Genomic DNA, 12,571 nt, shown 5'->3' with positions numbered 1-12,571 from the left:
TTTATAAAATAAAGACCGACTTATCAACCGGATAAAAGATGAAAAGTGTGTTAATTTGAGCCAGTCTACGCAGTGCAAGCAAAAACGGGAGCTTGACAAATTCACTTCAGTGTCCTTTTAAGAAAGGAAGACGGAAGGAAAGCATGAAAAAATTGCCATAAGCCTACAGCCACTTACACCCATGAGGCGGATTGGCCAAATATTGACCTGGTGTCAAAAAACTGGTCCAGATGATTCGGTTAAAAAAATTGCCGCGTATAGAGTGCCGTCCGACGGTACTATAAGCACTCCACTATATCGACGTCCACCGGCGTCTTCTAACAAAACTGCCGCGTCTGGCACTACATAGCTCTAGATACCGCAAATAATGGCAACCTAACCTAAACATAACAAAACATATGACCTAACGCACACAAAGAAATCATTTAAAACACCAAAACTAACCTAAGCCATAAAAATTGTAGTTCAATTTAGATTAAAAAAAAACGAGGCAAACACCCGGCCTCGAACAACCGTCATTTGGATCAAGAAACTAATACAGATCCTCTACACTACAACGATATACGCTATGGCCGGTGCTAGCCTTGTCTTTAATATTCGAATGTCGTCGGACGTCACTCTAGCCATACATGCAGCCATCAGCTAGCGTGCTGTCGGACGGCACTTTAGACACTGCGTAAAAATACCTGCTGCGAACCTGAAGGGCAGCAAATTGAAAATAAGAAAATAGACAAGTCAGTCTTTGTAGAAGTATAAATGAAAGCGGCTAATTTGTTCTAAAAATTCGGGTTTCCCCTTTTGCATGCTCCTTTGCTACCCTGCTTCCTTGTCCGCTTGCTTAGTCATTCTTCATGTTAATATTTTTTTTACCGTCTGTCATGTCGTCAAGCGCCATCAACATGGAGGAAAGAATACTACTGAGAGGCCCCTAGCATCCCAATGCATTGCAAAAAATTCGGAGGAAGGGACGACATTTTTCTTGAGCCCATAGACAGTGTTGCCTAGTTTTTTACGGCTGCGGTATACCTAAACCTGGCAAAATGCCACGGCCAATTTTTCACGACGCTTTGACTGTGGCTTCCAAGCTACGTTGGCAACAGAGCGCGGCAGACGCTGGGGCGTCGTCGTCGTCTGCAATCTGTGCACTACCGCTGCCTTTTCCTTCCTTCATGCCTTACATCAAGCGGACCAGTACCGCCATCTGGTGGGGCCCTCTGTACTGAGTGACTCACGTGAAAGATTGCGCGGGCGCGGTGTGGCAGAGATTTGCAAAACGGCTCACTTCAGTGAGCGGCAAAGCATAAGAGCTCCCCAGACGCGTACGCGTCGTTCTCGCTGCGGTTTCACTGTCCGCTAGAAGTTTTGTAGGTAAAAATAAAGGGTGCGTGGAACATTACATTGTTTAACCACACGAAGGTTGACGCACACAGAGCGGCAACCTGCGGACGTCTGGGCTGATCAAGTTGTTTTGTCGTCATCTTTATCGTTATCGTACGCAGGGTCTCCCTATTCGCACATCACGTGGGAACAATTTTTATTTTAGTTCACACGCCGCGTGGGAGCAGTTTTTATTTGTAGTTCGCACGCCTCGTGCCAGCAATTTTTATTCCTAGTTCACACGCAAGTGAAAGGGAGAGGAGGAATACACGTCCAGCCGCCGTTGCCGCCATCCAGCAGACACGACTCTTTGGGAGTGTGGGAGGCCTTCTTTTTCGGGCTGCTACAGGGAAGAATTTATTTGTAGTTGGCCCTCAACGTGTGAGTATTTGTTAGTTGTATCAGCGCCTTTGTGACTGTATTGCAAAGCCACTTGTGATACATTCAAGCGGTGCTCAGAAATCTCCCTGTTTGGCGGGTGAATTTGTGACGACGGCGAACGCTACCGTTGTTTGTTGTCCCGTGAATATTTGCGTCGTCTCAAGTGTGCGTTCATGTTACGTGCCCAGTTAGCGTCCTGCGTCGTTTTCTCCGCGCAGGTTCCAGCTTGACGCGGTGGGCAAATCGGCTGCCTACCAAGTTATATCAACGCCTCATAAAAATACTTTTAGGAGCATTGGTCATGTGTAAGTGAGGCAGTAAAAAAAGGAAAAAAAGGAAGTAAAAACAAACAAACAAAATGGCCACTTTCGAGCGTTCGCGCTTATTGATGTTCTTTTCCTTCATAATCCTCGCTGCACTGTCTAAAATGCCTTTTCGGTGCCAAGAAGTAATGAAGAAAACATTAAAAATTTTAGAAGAAATGACAATACTGGTTAACACTAATATTCAACAATACTAACCCTTCAAATATTTTGTCACCATGTCACTCACACGCAGAAACAAAGTCAGCGGCAAATAACGCGATAATTGCCTTTAGATCTTTTTTATTTACCATTGTTCTTTAGTAAGTCATTTTCTGCGTAATTATCTTGTTTAATTATCTTTTTACGTTTTTTAAATTTTAAATCCATACATCCATTTTCAATGTATTTAATTTACCCGTTATACCTCGGTGGAACGGGAAGGGTTTCAGTTCTTGAGCCCGTGTTGCCTGGCCTGTTTCTTAAGTAATCTAAAATGTGGTCTGAAATGTTATTGTTTTTGTGTCTTTTTTTATCAAGCGATATGCATCATATAGCCCAACAGCATATTTTACTAAAATGGGACATTAGTCGAAAATTTTCAAGATATTGGAGCGGTTTTGCTGAAAACTTTTTTTTTTTTTCATATGTGCTGCAACCTTTTTATGTATGTTACAGGGTGTTGCAGCATGTAAACTGTATACTGCAACACCCTATATATTTCTCATTAAAAGGCACCATTATAACTGTAGATCATTGCGTAAAAACAGACTTTTTGGTAGCTCGGCAGGATGGGACAATAGACAAGCGCCCTTCGCCTCTCCTCCCAAAACTACCTGCACGCTGATCTGCAAATATGCGCATGAGCACAGCATCGAATACTGTTTGTACTGATTAGCGTCCTCTATTATCACTCCTTTTAATTCTTGCTGTATCTAAAGGTACGTCGGACGTACCCGCAAAATTTCTTAACGATACGCCAGACGTATCGGCACAATCTTTTAAAGGTATGTAGGCGCACTATAGGCTGCACTCAGACATCTTCGATTATTAACCATTAACTGTGTGCCACCTTAGCGAGGTGATCTAGGAGCTTTAGGCAACCTGAGACACCACCCTGGTCATAATTGTTCTAATGCCGCGTGATCATCTTTCACAGTTCGGTGCTTTCCGTACAGTTCTGTCCACACAGTACGCCAGCTTTCAGTTAAGTTCTGTCTAGGGGAAGCGCAACTCATGGTGGGAGCAGTTGCTTTTACTCAAGCGGCCAAGCCCTTTCGGCACACTGACAAGCCGTAATCAGCGCTAATTATTATTCAATATTAATAATTACAGTCGAACCTCATTATAACAAACTAGCTTCGGGGCAGTAAATTAGTTTGTTGTACCCGATAGGCGTTGTAATGGTAGAGGTAAAACTCAGCTCTAACGAATAGGCAATCTGGTTGGTGGAAAAGTGAAAAAGGCATTATTCTAAGCTTCGAACCTACTGTAAACGAGTTAATTCTTACCTGTCTCCTTGTGGCATTTGAAACTAAATGGACCCGAATATGAGAACGTAAAATTACAACAGGACAAAGTTCCTTTGACAAAACAAGCCTGCGTTCTTATTTATTTGAAGGAGCATGTGATCTTCGTACGGTTGCTTTTCATAGCAGTGAACAGGATAAAGGTTCAGCAGTGACCACGCACGAAAGGGCCTTTTTTACTTCTTCAGTTTTGGGCGTCGGGAGTTTTTCCTTAATTACAGGCGATCGATATTGCGTGCAGCCCTTGCAGTTCCAGTTTCGTGCACTGAAATGAAGCTTGACCAACCAAAGTTGGTATTTAGCTCGTTATAGCCGATAATTCGCTATATCCTGTTTGTTATAACGAGGTTCAACTGTACACATGATTGGGGTAACTCTAGCTCAGTCCAAATGGAACTCCAAGTCGCTACCCAATGCCCGCCTCACAACATGCAGCAATAGCAGACTTTCTTGATATTCACTGAAAGGGCCAAAATGCGTCTCCCCAATGACTAGCCAGAGTCCCTGTTAATTATAAATCGCTTTTATTTCTGATGATTAGACTAACTTTAGCTTAATCCAGGTGGAACTCCAAGCTGCTACCCAACGCCCATTTCAGAATACAAAGCAAGAGCGGTCTGCCTTGATTTTACCCAGCTGTCCAAACCGCTTCCATCCACTGACTAGCCTGAGCCACGGTTATTAATCACTATTAATAAAAACAGATGATTGAACGTAACTCTAGCGTTGGCTACGTCAGCCTTGGCTTCAGTTAGCAATAGCGGTTTGGCCGTGTATAAAAATCAAGACCAACTGATCTCACTACATGAAATGCAAAGCAGGCATTAGGTATAGCTATTACAAAACGCTATCCACGGGTGCGCACACACAAAAAGGAAAACTTGTGAAGATTCGAATCCATCCGAGTTCAACCTAGAAGGCAATAGGAACATCTTTGTGGCTGGTTTTGTGAAAAAGAGAGGTAATTCGGTGCCCTCAATTAATTCATTGACCAGAAGCTACTTAGTGTTCTAAAAATATTTTTGAGGTGAGATGTTTCATCACAGGTGGCACTTTGTACTTGGGGCATTCCTTCCTCTCAACCTTGCATGCAAAAAAAAAGTGGTTATAAACAACTGGAGGGACCACACACCTGCCCAGAACAGGCTTCAGTTTCTCATTGCAGAATGGTGACCATCACTTTAGCTGGGATTTCAGAGATAAAAGGCGGCTATATACTTCTAGGGCCAAGGATTAGGCATGCAGACATGGTGTTGTAAGCGTTTATTGAAGTAACAGAGGGAAGTGGTATGGGTGATGAAGCTATGGGCAGCGGGTGGCCATCTTAGTCCGATAGACTCTATGCTGCAGCTACCCGATTTCAGGGCCTTCTGGTCTTTGAGCCAGTAATAGGAGAGATGTTTTCAATTGGTGCATTTATGTTAAGCAGCTATCTTCCTCTGACTGTGGCTGAACTGACACCAGATTCTCTAAAATGATGGTCGTCATTTTGAAGTGATGCGGTATTGGTGCACAAATGCATGTGTTCCTTGCTTGGAATCCCGCAGTGGAGCGCAAGATTGTAGAAACCTTACAGTGCGTCTTGTTACTGTGCACGTCTACTCGACCTTAAAACGACAGGCAAAATAATGCACCATCGTTCTTCTGCTCCTCCACAGGATTCCCTAACCAAGAAAGATGTGGACGTTAATGCCACATAACTTTTAGAGGATTTAGGCCCTGATGTCTGGTGTTCTGTGCCCTATAAATGTGACAGCACTGCTTCAATCGGTAGGCTAAAATCCGGCATCACAACAGATAAATGGTGGGAAACATGGATGACAACCTTGTCACACATACAATGCACCCATGATCTTTCACAGATCTCCAAATACTATATTTTACGTAGGATCGTACGGTTAGGCTCAATGATTATAATCAGTAATAAGAAAAATAACAAGTGTACTTAATAAGCAGTTTATTTTACTATACAACATAAAGCGAAGTTGACGGCGCCGTGACTTCATTGTTATATCCAGTAATATTATAAGTGGGTTGGACTGTATGTATAATGTTCCTGTGGGTTGTTTTACTATGCTTAAAGCCCATTTTTATTGCTTCGAAATAATATTGGCTGCTACAACATCCTTTCCTTTTTTCTCTCCAAAACAGGCTTATTGCTGCTCCCAAGCAGTCCAAAATGACTCTGGCCAATCACATCACTTCCAGTGGGTTCCAGTTGCTTTGAGGCTTCCTGCCAGCTTGGAGGGTATCCCATAGCTTGTGAAGTGTGAGTAAACCCGAGCCAATGCGCAATCCAGCTCATCCCTGCCTGCCAGCCAGTTGGCATGGTATCTGCAGCAGCGCGGTGTGCCGGTAAGCCATCCATTCAGCAACGGGACTTGAGGCACTTTTCCCTACTTTCCACACTGCTGCCTTCAGCTGCAGTAGCCTCTAGTCCAGCTCTCCATTGGTGACGTGGCACAGTGAACCAGATACTGGAAAAGCTCTACCCCCTTCACCAGCTACACTGTGGCGATGCACTTGCAGAAATGGTCCCAGTAAGCGACATGATGCTGTGTGGAACGCAGGCCTGGCCTCCTGAGTGGTGCAATGTGCAGTGGTTAATAAAGTTCTCACTAAACACCAAGTCTCAACTGCAGAAACTGACGCACACTGTGGATAAATTCTCTGAGGCGCTGCTCAATAACCAACATGGGCTGGGTTTCATGCAATTTTCCCACAGTGAGGCAGCACATGTGTCCTAACCCTCGTTGTAGCTATCTTGCAGCTGTAACCGGAAGTCATGAAAACAAACTCTTGTTGTTTTCATGACTTCTCCAGCCAGAGCTGTACTCATCATTGGAACTTGTACCACTGAAATTAATCACGAGCCTCACTCGTTGAGGCCAATGCTTTGCTCCTTGGCACTAAACGTGATTTTACGGTCAGTAATCAATTAAAGTACCTGTATTTAACACCATAGGCCTTTCAGAACTTTGGAAAAACCCCGTTTGGCAAAGATAACATAAAAATCGTGTCACACATTAGGAATGATGGTGGTGGCATTGTCTAAGAAAAGAAAGCAGTTTTTTTGCAATACTTCGGGAAGCAACGTCTATTTAGCACCTCAAATTTGTCTCCGAGAGTGAGTCTGACCTTCTCTGTGACTTCACAATTGCTTCAGACAATGACAAGACTGACAATGATCATGATGATGCACTGGGTAATTGTTGTGAATGACTATGCATAAGCAATGGAAACCTACTGCTCCTGTTTTGTTTTGTGTCCGGCAGGCATTGAGGCAGAGCTGCCCTTCATAGAAGTTTTCTTCACACTTTTTTGAGTGAATTCCAAGCTGAAACCCACCTTTTAAAATCATAATGCAAAAAAAATTATGATGACAGAAAATTTTTGAATTGAACGTTTTTCTGGAAAGAATGTAGAAGTCCAAACACAAGGAGCAAACTTTGGAATGGGGAATAGAAAAGTAATTGGGCTATACCCAAAAGCAAGTAATGATAAAAAGGTGAAGCCTTCCGAGATTTGGGTGCAAACATTGGGGTGAAAGAGAATGTAAGGCTTGGAAGAGTTCTGGCGAAGCAGTTGTCCCTAGTTTACCAGGTAGTGGCAGTGCAGTACAGCTGGTCAACGTCGTCAAGGAAGAATCATCATGAATATAAAGCTTGAGCTAAGGCCATATCTTGACTAGTTTCATAGGCATGTGGAAGTTGGGTGAATTGCTAATGATAGGTGTGATGTGTAGGGGACCACAGTGAGATCTGCCTGCTTGAACCCTATGCCACTGCCCTTCCATGGTGGTGTCGCCTAGAAGAGACACGGAAGGTTGTCCGAGCGATAGCATCAGAAACAACACTGGGGCCTAGCGTCGTAACTACACTGGATTTATTGCAGCACTTCGTGCCTCACTATCTTATCACAAATGTGCACGTAGCACAAGCAAAAAAAATTCTGCACCAGGCACTTGCAATACATGCAAATTAGGTAAGAATACCAGAGAAACCAAACTTAATTGTGTGCCTGTTATTAGCTGAAAGGGGATGTCCCCTCTCAATTTCAAACATTTCAACAAAGACGAATAAGAAAATGCACGTCGTGAACCTGTTTGCTTTCTGCTGCTGAAGACAATATACCAGCTATTGTCCCTGTCGTTAATACTGGTTACACTAAAATGTGGTTCAGGAGGGGTCCCCCTTTCTTGGTGGTTAATAATTCCCCTATCCCTCTGTAGATATCCACAAATTTAATTGTCCTGTGCATAAAGTACATAAATACGTTAGCTCCAGTTGGTTCCATCATATTGAACGTAAGGAGACGACAGCGGCGCATCCTTGGCGAAAACAACCTGCCAAATTCTAGCCTTTATTACTAAAGATATTTCCTACCAGCACAATACATATGTGGATTTAACAAGCTGACACCAAAACCACAAAATGTTGGTCCATATTTCACATCCCAAAGTTTCTTTTATTTAATCTTATTAACTGTGGCTTTAAAATGTTGAGAGGTTCATAATGTTCTACAGCAATTTCGGGCATCCGTTTCTTTCGTCTCTCTAGAATTAAGACATTTGGTAAACAACACCCATAGAATATGAAATCAATACGTATCACTGCTTTTCCTCTCCACAGTGTCTTTCACGTGCCTGCTGTACTCACATAAAGTATCAACCGATCTATTTCAATGACCAACACTTAACCACTGAACATGACGGTTCTCCGAGAACTGCTCATCGGTCACATACACATAATAGACCGCAGAAAAACTACAGGGGTAGAGCCTTTCCCGGTGGAGCATCATCAGAAGGTCTACCGGAATTACAAAAAAGAAAAAAAGTAAACGGCGAAGATAAGACAACTTCAACACTGAACTTCCCGAAACGCAATTCAAGCATTCAACCAAGAACAACTCGTCGCGTGGCCGTGTGGCCCCGTGGATCCAACATGTTGACTACCATGTTTATCAAATTTATCGCTGCATCAGCAAAAAATTGGGCCCATCTCCTCGCGAGGGGGACTCGAGTAAATGCGTCGCATAGGGGGTGGGTGTATTGCGTTAACGTTTAGTGTTTGGGGAGTTGGTGGTAGTGAATGCGTTGTATCAGCAGTTTCTTGACGTAGCTTGAATGAGTCAAGGATATAAGGTGCGTTCGTAGCCTCCCATTCTGTGTCGGCTTTGTGGCGCAGTGGGTAGAGCACCATGTACATTGCGTTCCACCCGCAGGGTCGAGGGATCGAAACCAGGCGCCGGATAGTATTTTTTTTATATAGTGTAGGGGGAGGGGTGCGGACAACGAAGGTGCGGACTACGACTACGGACGTCAACGCGGGTGACATCGTGAGTTACTGAAATGCTCTGCATTTAAAAACTACTGAGCTACTTACTGCCACAAATTAGCCGACAGCTATGCGGGCAGCTTGACGATGCTAAGCTGGGGGTATGCCAGCAGAGAGCAGAGTGATTCGAAGAGGACAGCGCAAGCCGCGCTGGTCGCGAAGCAGGCGCAGCAGGCGCAGGCTCGAAGTCGTGCGAACAATTTTTTATTTTTTGTTGGAACGTGGCGTGCGAACTAAAAATAAAAATTGTTCCCGCGTAGCATGCCAACTAAAAATAAAAATCGTTCCCACGTAACGTGCGAATAAGGACACCCTCGTATGCAGCGAGAGCGCTACTAGTGCCTCCGGCGGCCTCAGTGATTCTCTTGGTAGATTCTAGACGCTCTTTGCCCCAGCTGGCCTTGCGCGAAAAAAACTCTAACCATCACCATCATCAACCATTGGTAGATTCTAACTTTCCTGCTAGACCACACGGCCGTCTTAGTCGCTTCAGGCCTGCGTTTACGTCAGGCAAAACGTCATTAAATAGTACAAGGGATGGAATACGCTTGTACATCGGTAATTTCTCTGCAATTAAAGCACCTTTAGGTACCGAATAAACGCCGGCAGGGCTACATGGCAGTAGAACTTTCGTCTGAGCCCAACTTGCTAGGTGCCTTCAGCCTACCTTTAATGCCCTTCCAGGGAACTGGTGAAGATGGGGAACGTAAACGAACAGAAAGTACTTTGGTTTCAACATAAAAGGGCGTCTTGGTGTCAGACAGCTAGCACTACGGCATGGGTGGCCCTTTGCTGTGGTTATGTGCACAGGGTGCTTCTGGTAACAAATTCTGAAGACAGCGGTAGTTCCCTTCGCGAGTTCGGCCATGGTTGCTTAACGTTTTTGTGGAGTGAACTTGCTTGTGGTCCATAAATTTTGAAGATAAAATAGGGTCGAGTAATCAGATTATGTCACTAATTTGGGTGATTTTGGGGCAACATTTTACAAGCGCACGGGTATGTGCCGCCTTTATACGTATTGCTACGTGGCGGCACGACAAACGACATGAAACACCAGAAAGGCGAATTATCTATTTACAATATTTACATGAGCCATGGCAAAGCTCGCGATGGTGGTGGTGGTTGCCCATAGAAAGGGTGCATACCCACTTCGGGTGTGACCAAGGAGAATAATTTTATGGTAAAGAATCAGATGGGGCAGAACAGTGGCGCAGAACAAACGACGATTCAGTCTGAACTTTGAGAGAGAGAAAGAGAGAGCGAGATAAAAAGAAAGAACTAGGAAAACAAAATACCGTGGCTGCTCCTCCCACACATCTGTGTCTTCATCGTTGGCGTTGAGTATGCCTCAGAATGTGCGCTATTCTTCACTTCGTCTTCTCCTCGTGACAATATGCAAGCTCCATCGTCGCTATGGTTTCCTTATCATCAGCGGCATCTCCTGCGCGCAGCGTGCCGTCATTTTCACGCAGCCTCGCGGCATGCCAGGGTTCCATGGATGACGCTCTTGGGCCTACCAAGCCTACAAGTGCCGAGTCTGTCTCGGAGACTGCAAGTGCCACACACCAACCATCATTCCTCATTCCTTCGGGCAACAGCGTCCTCAACAGCCAGCACCACCTCGCTCGTGTGCAAGCTGAGCTGTCCGGGCGAACGTCCGACAGGGCCAGCTGTCTGGCGACTATGAGCACGAAGACAAACTCGCCTGCGAACGAACCGACTTCAGCGTCGTCCGTAGAAGGTATTGTGACACCTGAATCCCCAGTTTCAGAACTTTATGTTAGTGTGGTAAAAGATAGCAGTGGCAGGGGTTTACAGCAGATCCTCACGTCTGCCATTCCTCCCATTGAAGCGGAATTATCTATAGCAGGCGGGAACAGCCCTGCCGGTTCTGGGCAGGACAGCTACCTGGAAAACACTGCGTCGCGTCCTCAGACGCCGACTGTTGGAGACTGTAGTGATAACGTGCGAATCGGCGAACCTCACCTCTCCACTGAAGCCAAGCTACCTAAAGATAAAGGAGATGAAGTGCAGAGTTCACCCGGGCCAGGTTCAAGGGCTGAGGTATTTGAGAAAAAACCAGACGAGCTGCCTTTGGGTGGTTGGGGGGAGAAGATGGGCGTCGATGCCATCACAGCTTTTCCGGTGTACGGCACCAGGAAGGAAAAGCGTTCGGATACTCGAGACGAGGAAGGTGGCCGGGCAAACCGTTCTGCGAGGGAAATAAGAAACCGCGAGCGCCAGATCAGGCACCGCTCGCCTCAAGGGGATCGCGGGCACAAAAGGCGGAGTGGAGGGGGGCTCTGGGACTTTCTTCCGCCGTCATCGAAAGGAAGTGAAGAAAGCAGGGCAACTTTATTCGGCGCGGGGCTAATAGGCGGGCTCCTGAAGCAGCGGAGTCGCCAGGAGCTGGAGGAAGAGTCAAGGGAATACACTGAGAGCGATCCTCCCAGAATAGGTCGGAACACTGCTACGGGACAGGACCGCCCCAACTTGGACTATGTTCACAACGTCGTGGACAACCTCATTGAGCGATTTAGTACACGGGCAGTCACAGAGAAACCTCTGCTTGAAACACCATCGCCTCGTTCTTCCCGATCCCGAAGTCTGTCAATGCTCATCAGGAAAGCGGCTTCCACCAAAACTGTGTCCTCGCCTTTTGCGGGCGGTAAGACAACCAGGCGCCGGTCACCGTCGAAACGTCGGCAAACGACATTAGCTGCAACCCCTAACGCTTCGGGTGTGCGGAGCAGCCTAACATCACCGAATCTACTCCATGAAAAGAAGGCAGACCTAGAACGCGTGTTGTCTGTGTGCTCTCTGCTGGAGTCCGTCACGGGAGAAGTGACAACCGAAGCGAAGAAGTTGTGCAATGTAGAGGAAAAGTCACCCGCCTTAATAGGCTGGAAGCAGTTGGGGAATTCCACGGCTGTGGTCGAGGGTTTATGCGGCGACCTCTTGAAGGACTGCACCGCGAACGGAGGAAAGCGAGCTGGAAGCAAAACAAGAAGCAAGACGATGGACATTCTTAAGCGGCTTCCAAGCACGAAATTCGTGAAGGCCGTAGGAAGCAAGAAGGGAGTGAAGAGCCATGATTCCCGAAAGATGTTGATGCATAGCGGAGGGTCAAAGCAGCAGGTATTTCTAGAAGGCGGTGAAGTTCCTGCTCTTGTCACCCCAAGCTTTTGCGGCAGTGTTCAGGAGCTTAGAAGGAGTAAACAGGAGAAAGACGGCGGTTCCAACCACCCTTACATAAATGCTGCACGAAAAAGAGCTAAAAACATTTCGGCCGATGGCCTAGATCGTACCAAAGACTCTACAAAAGCCTGGGACGAAAGCGAACATACCTCGGCGCAAAAGAAACGAAATGTTCGTTTTTTAACGAACCTCGTCATTCCAAGACGAGAGTCCTCAGCCAACCAGTCGCATCATTCTGAGCCAAGAGCTTTTCCTAAAGAAGCCTGGGGCGAGGTGCTTTGGAGGCAGCGCAAGGAGGAAGCTCGGAAAAAGGCACCAAAGAAAGTTCTCTCGCTGCTGGGGCCTAAAGAGAGCATGGAGGACGTCGAGACGTTAAGCACAGAAAAGACAGCCGTGGAGTGGAGCGGGAACGAATACACTGAAAACAGCGCAGCTGGAGGCCGAGCAA

General features: G+C 46.0%; 1 protein-coding gene across 1 annotated transcript in view; it reads left to right on the top strand.

Moving 5' to 3' along the window:
- The window catches only part of LOC144168528 (membrane metallo-endopeptidase-like 1), a 47,911-nt gene that overhangs the window by 34,295 nt on the left and 1,045 nt on the right, over positions 1-12,571 (top strand). The window lies entirely within an intron of this gene.

This window comes from Haemaphysalis longicornis, unplaced genomic scaffold, assembly GCF_048455015.1.
Source record: "Haemaphysalis longicornis isolate Haplotype H1 unplaced genomic scaffold, Haemaphysalis longicornis Haplotype H1 scaffold_2, whole genome shotgun sequence".
In the NCBI taxonomy this organism is placed as follows: Eukaryota; Metazoa; Arthropoda; class Arachnida; order Ixodida; family Ixodidae; genus Haemaphysalis; species Haemaphysalis longicornis.
Note: the sequence above shows the minus strand (reverse complement) of the source record. Positions and strands in the feature narration are given on the sequence as shown.